The sequence below is a fragment of the Euprymna scolopes genome, chromosome 16 (assembly GCF_053919585.1).
Source record: "Euprymna scolopes isolate OS-2025 chromosome 16, ASM5391958v1, whole genome shotgun sequence".
NCBI classification, from domain to species: domain Eukaryota; kingdom Metazoa; phylum Mollusca; class Cephalopoda; order Sepiida; family Sepiolidae; genus Euprymna; species Euprymna scolopes.
In genome coordinates, this window is record NC_136497.1 from 16,895,822 (window position 1) to 16,904,761 (window position 8,940).

Consider the following 8,940-nt stretch of genomic DNA (forward strand, 5'->3'; position numbering starts at 1 on the left):
TTTTTGTTTGATTTCCTTTGCATGGTAATAATCCCTGGATTCTGGGACTATTTTCCATTTCAAAGCCCTAGCCATCGTTTACGCTACGCGCGAGCACAAACGAAGGCTGGTAAATATGCACCAAATGGCCTTGTCAAAAAAACCTTACATGCAATAAAAACGAAAGAAAATACCCCCTCTCTCAAGTGGCCAGAAAGTGAGTGCTAATGTTAAGTTAATGTACGTGGAAAAGTGATCGCCAAGTTTTCGGAAAAGTAAATTCCTCATATTATGTAAACTATTTTTTGCGACGGAAATGGTTTACAGTTTCGTTTATAGCACACCGAAATCTACAAAAAAAATGATTTTCCATATATGAACGTGAGACGGGCCTTCGGGGGAGAAAAGTTTGTAAACAGATATTGAAATATTGTAAATCGGAAGTCATCAACTCTGTGTGCATGGTTAAAAATAGTTGCGCATTTACTGAAAATATTTTTATTTTATTTAATAATAATTTCTATGTTACTATTTTAACGATTTTTTTTAAAAGAGTGTATTATAGTCAGAATCGTTATGTTTCGTAATTTCAAAATTGTAAACCGGAAGTATATTCGCTAATCGGCTCGGATAAAATCGGAAATTTTCCCCAACGAATAAAAGCTTTTTTTAATAAGGTAATATGTACTTTTTAATATTTAAAAACACAGTAGATGATAAAGATTCACTGTTATAAAATTTCACGGAAAACGATATTGTAAATTTCTTGTTTATCGATGTTGAATAAACCAGACGTTCCATTTACATAGATATATATAGATATACATATTACTATAAACATCCATATTTATATAAAATTATTGTCTATTAATGTGCCTATATGCTTTAGTTTCAGAATACATTTTGAAGAGGAGAAGTAGTGAATAGAACAATAAAAATCAATAAAAAAGAACCAGTAAAGTAAAAGGATAAAAAGTAGATATAAAAAAGCTAGAGACAAAGAAATGCGTTGAGGATTACACAATATTGAACGGAATGAGTATTTATCTCTTTTATTTTGCATACGTATATACCTCATTTATTTTTTTTTTATTACTAGCAGGCCGTCCGGTGTTTCTCGGTTTTAGAATACGCATAAATATTATATTTTAATTCATACAGTATTTAATGACTACTCGCCTGGGTGCCCGGCGTTGCCCGGATGTTTGTAGATGTGTGTTGAGCAACAACAACAAAAAAAGTTGTAATAGGGAGGCAGACTCGAACCCGTGACACGAAGGCGGAAAAGAAAGTGGAGGTGTGTGTAAGGGTTTAGGCTGAGCAAGAAAGGAAAATTGCGAGTGCAAAAAAAGAAAGAAAAAAAGAGTAGTAAGCAGGCTCGAACACTTAATGCGCAAGAGAACAAAAGAGGTGACTCCCCCCCCAAACAAAAACGAAAACGGTCTGACCGATGTGCCTACTATAGTTGTGATGTCACAGGCGGTCGAAATAACGCCTTTGATGCAACGTTGAGGGTTGAATGACTTGCAAAAAATGTAAGCGAAAAAACCGACCCTTCCTATAGAAAAGTGCATAGTTGAGGGTGAAGGGATTAATGTTTTGGGCCAATTCTTCGGTATTTGTCGTCCGAAGGGTCGAGCTTCAAAATGATACTGACTTCGTGAAAATCCGTCGCCTCTGTCAAAAGTTTTAGGCAGACATACAAACACATATACATACATACATACATACATACATACATACATTTAAACAGACAGTTGAGATTTATATTATAGCAGTTTCTCCAATATATATTGGTTCTGGATATGATCTAAAACTATATTCGATGGTGAGGCCCCACCTTGCGGGCCTTGGGGAGTGTGGAGCCACCCTTTAATTGCCATTGCTCCCAGGTCCACTCTGACCCGGAGTGGTAGTACCTGTTAGGGTCCCAACTATGGGTTAAATAGAATCTGACTTAAAAAAAAATATATACTCCATTAAAAATAGTTCCTCAAAATAACTAGATTTGGCGTTAAATAACCTGAAAAAGGTTGATATGCCATAAAACAAAAACAACCAACCAACCAATATATATTAATCATTTCAAAGGTTATGAAATATACGTCCTGGGTACAATTCTTTAAAATCGAAACCAGAACGTCTAGCCTCGTCATTAATTATCACTCTAGCATTATTACCACACGAGCTAAGGACAGATGGGGACGGTAGGTTTTAAATTAAGTGAGTTTTGGCTGTGGATATTTAGTAAAAAAGAAAGAGTAGGCTTTTAATGTATAAATATGAGAGCGAGAAAAAACCCCCCAACTGTATAGCTATATCGATTTCCACTAATGGCCCTTTTAGTCAAATACTTATCTTCTCTCGTGGCTGCGTGAATCGAACCCGATTTGACCCAAAGCTAGATCATCTTACTACCCAACTACTGGACACATAATCCCACTCAAGTTTATCCTATCATACGTATTCACACGCGCATAAGTACATATGTATACCGACGTATATCTAAATCTAACTTTTACTACTGTATCAAGCGACACACACTTCTGTTCCGTGTGGTATTCAGCGAATTGCGATTAAAATTTTCAGTTATTCGTAAGACTTGGCTTGAAGGTGTTGCATTTCGAAAGAAAATCTATCTGAAGCATGTATGCACATATGTAGCTAATAATGCTTGTATGAAGTGCGTTCCAAAAATTATGCCTCCTATTTTTTTTATTTTGCCCGAGATAATCAGAAGGGATTGCACATTTCGTTACTAGAATGAATTACATTATGCATTTATTACTTGAAAGCTTCACTTCTCTGTTGCAGATATTGACAGTATGAGAATCTTAGAAAGCAATCCCTGTCATGCACGTAGGAAAGAAAAGTAGAGATGCATCACTGAATTTTTGACGAAAGTGTTTCTCCAATATATAGTATGATGATGATGACTTTGTAGAAAATAAATTCTGAATAAAAAAAGGTCGCTTGTTTTAATGGTACAACTCCCACCTTCGTAGCTGTTCAACTCTTTGAACGAAAAAAGATAGAAAAGTTTGCTTTTGGAACTGCCTTCGTATAACTAAATAAATTTCTACTTAAATACTGGTTTACATGTTATTGAGAACATTTTATAAGCACCTGAGTTTGATTTGATGAGAATCTAGAAAACTACAACAATACAATCATATTATTAATATCCATGAAGAATGTCATGTACTTGAGATTTCTCGAAAAAAAAAAAAACAAACTATTTCTTTTGTCCAATCTATGTTTCTTGAAAGATCTGCATCGAGCCGAGTTCGTACATGGGGAAGTGTTCCACCTTGCTAAAAGTAACTCCCAACGTCATCACGAAACATTTCTAAATTTGTGGACGGATAAATTCTTAAAATTGAGGTAACTCTCATAAATTAGAGTTCCGCTAAATCTTGTGCTATGATATACCAATGCAGATATCCTATACTCGACTATTTATCGTGGTAGGTTTACATGGTGTTCAAGTGTTATGTGGGGAATTACAAGATCCCAGTACATGACATTATAGCTATTAATGAAATCATTTAATTTAAAGGTTGCCCCATCAATTTAGTGTGGATTCTCTGCACCTTCTACACATTTTGGCAGGTACCATTCACGGACAAGATCATCTTGGTTGAAATCATGCATTAGAGTTGATTGTAACATGTCCAGTATATACGCTTCAAGAAGCCATAAAGGTAATGTTTTGAGATATGGGTTTCCCGAGAAGTTTGTCGAAGTGATTTTATGGTGATCGAAAAAGTATTACCTGCATTTGCTCTTGTTATCCAGGGATCGTGAAGGTTTCTTATTAGTATTCTAGCGATTCCATCTGATTCAAATTTATGTCTGATGCGAGCAATGGTTTGATGCGTTGGTGGCAGTTTTACGAAGTCCCTTCTGAATTGTCACGACAAAATCACTCTCTTCCAAAATAAAATGATTTCCTGCCATTTTGTGATTAATTAATTACACCTGAAAGTTTGAGTACATTTTTGACACACTGTTTTGACATATATCAGTCGTGTAGCTAGAGTAAATGTTACCCGGGTCGGTCCGCTCAAATATCACCTCACTGATCCACTTTGCCAAAAACAATTTTTCTCCTAGGAAAAGTACAAAAATTATTTGCTATAATTGTGGTCGACCTAATCACAAGAGTTTTCAAACTCAAAATGGTGACTCCATTAAAAATGTGGAGAGCTTCGTTAGCGAACACCCATTCTTATTTTTATGTACATTTAACGCTTAAACAAACAATAATTTTCTTGTCGATTATGGTGCAGCGGCACATGTGATTACAAAGGACTCTGATTTTATCAATTTTGATGGCAACTTTAAGCCAAAAAATCATTTTGTAGAAATAGCTGACGGGAGTCGAGTAAATAATATCGTTTGAAAAGAGGCGATGCTAAAATCTCGCTAAGGAACAATAAAGATGAACTATGTTTCTGTATTCTAGAAAACGCTCTTCTAATCCCAAAATTTAAACAACATATATTTTCTGTACAAGGTGCAAATATAAACTTTAGCCCCAATAAATAAAAATTGGTGTACCCGAATGGAACTGTATTCGACATTAAAGAAAATGGACGACTATATTATTTAAATAGTGTAGTCCCGTCGAAAACCGCCTGTCACGATCTACAGACATGGCATAAAATTCTTGGACACGGCAATGTTCCTGTTGCCGACTGTAGTTGATGGAATGAAAATACAAACATCAAAAAACTTCAACTGCGACGTCTGTACGCAGGAAAAAAAATGACAAACTATCAAAACAAGATACCAGACTAGAAGGCCAAAAAAATCCTGTCAATGGTACATTGTGACTTGAACGGTCCCGTGGAACCGATGGCCAGAGAATTTTATAGATATGTGTTGAATTTCGTAGATGACCATTCAGGTTAATTAATGGTTTACTTTTTGAAGGACTAAAACATATTTAGCCGACATGGCTCCCTACGGTGAAGTAAAGTGCATTTGCTCCGACAACGGTATAGAATTCACTAATAAAGAGTTTGAACTTTTACTAATTAACCATCATATCAAGCATGTAAAATCAGCTCCTAGATCACCACACTAAAATAGGACTGTGGAACGAGCATGGCGGACACTTTTTGAAATGGAAAGATGTTTACTCATTGAATCAAAACTCCCCAAAAACACTCTCGACATACGCACTTATGGCGGCTGCCTATATACGCAACAGGTGCTTTAACAAAACACTATCTAAAACCCCATATGAAGCTTTCTGTGGTAAAAAGCCTAATTTAAGCCGAATGCATATATTTGGTACAATTTGCTTCGCATATATAGATAAAACGAGTAAATTAAATATTAAAACCGATAAAGGTATATTTCTTGGATACGATAAAACAGCCCAGTCAATTTAGTATTTTTCTAGAGAAAAATAAAATAAAAAGAATCCGATGTGTAAAATTCAGACACGTTTAATTTTAAAGACGAAACCCCGTCATATGAAGAGGATGAAATTATATTTCCTCAAATTATTAAAACAAATAAAGACAATGAAGATGACGGAGACAAGAGTATCCATGTTGATGATGATGATGATGATGATGATGATGATGATGTTAAAGTCGAAAGATATCCCAAAAGAAATAGAAGGCGACACGATTTTTTTATGGTCGACAATATAAAAGATTATCAAATTGACTATAGCTATTCCATGGAAAATACGCAAAAAGCTTTAACGAAGCAATTAATTCAGAACATTGTAATGAATGGAAAATAGTCATGAAAAAAGAAATAGAAGCTTTGACCGAAAATAATACCTATACGGTAGTACCTCTCCCAAAAGATAAACATGTCACTTCTAAAAGATGGGTCTTTACAAAAAAGACTAGAGCATCAGGTATTGAACAGTACAAAGCTAGATTTGTTTTTTACGGTATAGAATATTTTTCCACGTTTTCACCGACAACAAACCTAACGACAATTAGATTTTTATTGCAAATCGCATCGCAATATGACCTAAACATCCATCAAATGGACGCAAAAATGCTTATTTGAATGCCACAATAGACTGTAAAATTTATATTACCCATCCAAAGGGATTTATAATGGAAAATAAAAATAGCGTGTGGCGACTTAACAAGTCATTGTAGTGCTAAGTGTTGGAATATAGTATTTCATGATTATATGATTAAACAACAATTTAGTCAATGCGTTGCAGACCCCTGTTTATATACCCAACACAAAGACAATAAACTACTGATTTTGGTTTTATGGGTCGATGATATTTTAATCACATCAAATTGTGGCATAATGTTGACCGATGTTAAGAACAAATTAAGTAAAAGATTCAAAATGACCGATTTTGGCAAAATATTCTGGTTTTTGGAGATAGAATTTACTCAAAGCAAAGGACTTACTACGATGAATCAATCGAGATACATTGACAAAATATATTTAAATTTGGAATGGGAAAGTGCAAGAAACGCTCTACACCGGTCGAAAATGATATTAATATAAATATACACACATAATTTGAAATAATAGACAATAAATAATACCGAGAAATCATATTAGATTAGTGACTAATTAGAAAATTATAGTATGAGGGTCAGGGTGTGTTTCGAAATATGCTAAGGTGTTAGTTTTCATGTAAAGATAATCACCAGTACGTTTCTCATCTAAGTGAAAGAAAGATATAGTTTGCTAGTTAATATAGATGATTTATAGTTTGGGCAAAAACTGTGGCTAATAGGTATCTATTTTATAGATATTCTATAGAGTATAAATATGTATTGTATAGAGTATAAATATAGTAAATAAATTAATTGTTGCTATGAAAAAGAAAAGGGGAGTTTCGGTTAATGAGTAATATTGGAAAAAGATGGTTTGAAAACAAATAGACACGTAACAACCGCCTTGTCTTATAAACTCATGAAACGAAATAAAACGAAATAAAATAAACTAAAAGAGAATCAAGTGATGATAATAAAAATAAATTGTCTGAAAAACAAATTTACGAAGGATAGAAGAAATAAGACATTTAAAAAAGAATAGAAAAAAAGAATCTCAGAGTTAATGATCTTTTGTTTTATATTCTAATCTACACTAGAAAGAAAAAAACCCCGTACTTATGCAGTTTTGTTACCGCGATTTTTCAGAACCCCTCAGAAAAAACAACAATGTCACCCAAACAACAATAAATATGAAAAATGAATTAAAAGGTTTCATGAAAATACCTCTATAAAAAATATTTTCATATCTTGTTTACTATACTTCGTTTTCGTTTTCTTGTTAATATATATATATATATCTTGGTTATACTGGAAAATGCACAAACGTCTGTGAAACACAATACCATTTATCAGCTTCCCGGCTTAGTATAATCTGGTTGTCTTCAAGTCTAACGTAAATAAATTCATTTTGAGTCGGCCATGTATATATATATATACATGGCCGACTCAAAATGAATTTATTTACGTTAGACTTGAAGACAACCAGATTATACTAAGCCGGGAAGCTGATAAATGGTATTGTGTTTCACAGACGTTTGTGCATTTTCTAGTATAACCAAGAAAACGATGAATTGATCTAAAAACAAATATGTAACAACAATGTTACCAAAAGCAAGATAAGTTACTCTTCTTCGTAGTAAAAGAATTTATTTTATTTTACAAAGAAAACAATTCGAACTTTCGCATTATACAAAAATAAAAGTTTAAGTTTTTAAAGTGAGTAAAATCACTAAAAACTTGTTCAGAAAGGTAGAAAAGCAACTTATCTTGCTTTTGATAACATTTATCTTCTATTCTATTCTATCTATCTTTTCTATTCTTCTATCTATCTATCTTCTATCTTCTATCTATCTTCTTCTATCTATCTTCTTCTATCTTCTATCTATCTATTCTTCTATTCTATCTTCTTCTATCTATTCTTTCTTTCTTTCTTTTCTTCTATATAAATAAAATGAACTCATTTTTTCCCGTCTGATTTTGACATTAATAGGATTAAAAATCAAGATATTTCATGCAAATATAATATGCACAAACGGCAGAACAATATCTGAGGTGTGTTATAGGCTTATTATTTCTCAAATTCCTCGATAATCTTAGATTTCTATACTTTTTCTGCTGAGAAGTCACGGCCAAAATCGGTTAAGATCAATGGAAGTGGTAAAATATTTTCTCTCTAATAAATTCCTCCTCCCCCTGCCACCACTTAACACCGTTTGGGGATCGTTCACAAGGAACAGTTGAGAAGAGAACACCGGTTTGGCTTCGTAGTTCTTTCATGTGAAGTTATTTAAAATCACTAAACTAAGCTGCAGTGCTCTGTGGCGTAGTGGTTAGCGTGCTGGACAATTCACATTATATTTTCACGTTCGCGCCGACCTACCGTAGTCGTTTTTTTTTTTTTTTTTTTTTTTTCCTAAACAACTTGAATGGACTTTTCTTGGTGGCCGAACTGTTAACGTTGCAGATGTTTTTTTTGTTTTTTTTTTCACACTTTATTTTCCTACTTTTACTCATGACTCCGGGTTTGATCCTTCCTACTTACCTACCATAACATTTTTTAAAACTCCCCCCCCCGTCCCGGAAACAAACACTCGGGCAACGCCGGGTACCCCCGCTAGTTTATTATATATTTGTTTCTTTGCACCTATGTGTATTGTAAAATAAACCCATAATTAATTTTCAATCCATAAAACACATGTTGATTGTCTTTAAAATAGTTTTTAAAAAATATACACTTACATTTTTTTTATCTTGGCGTGAAAATTCACGGTCTTTTTTTGTGTCTTGTCAGTAGTTGAGAAACGTAAAAAATAAATTTCATTTTTTTTATTGCTTAATGTTTCCCAGTACGGACACATACACTAAAAAAAAAAAAAATTTTAAATGGCGCGAAAAAGTGATTTTTGCATAGAGTTTTGAATTCACTAATTCATAAAGGCCTATTTTATTTAACACCAACACT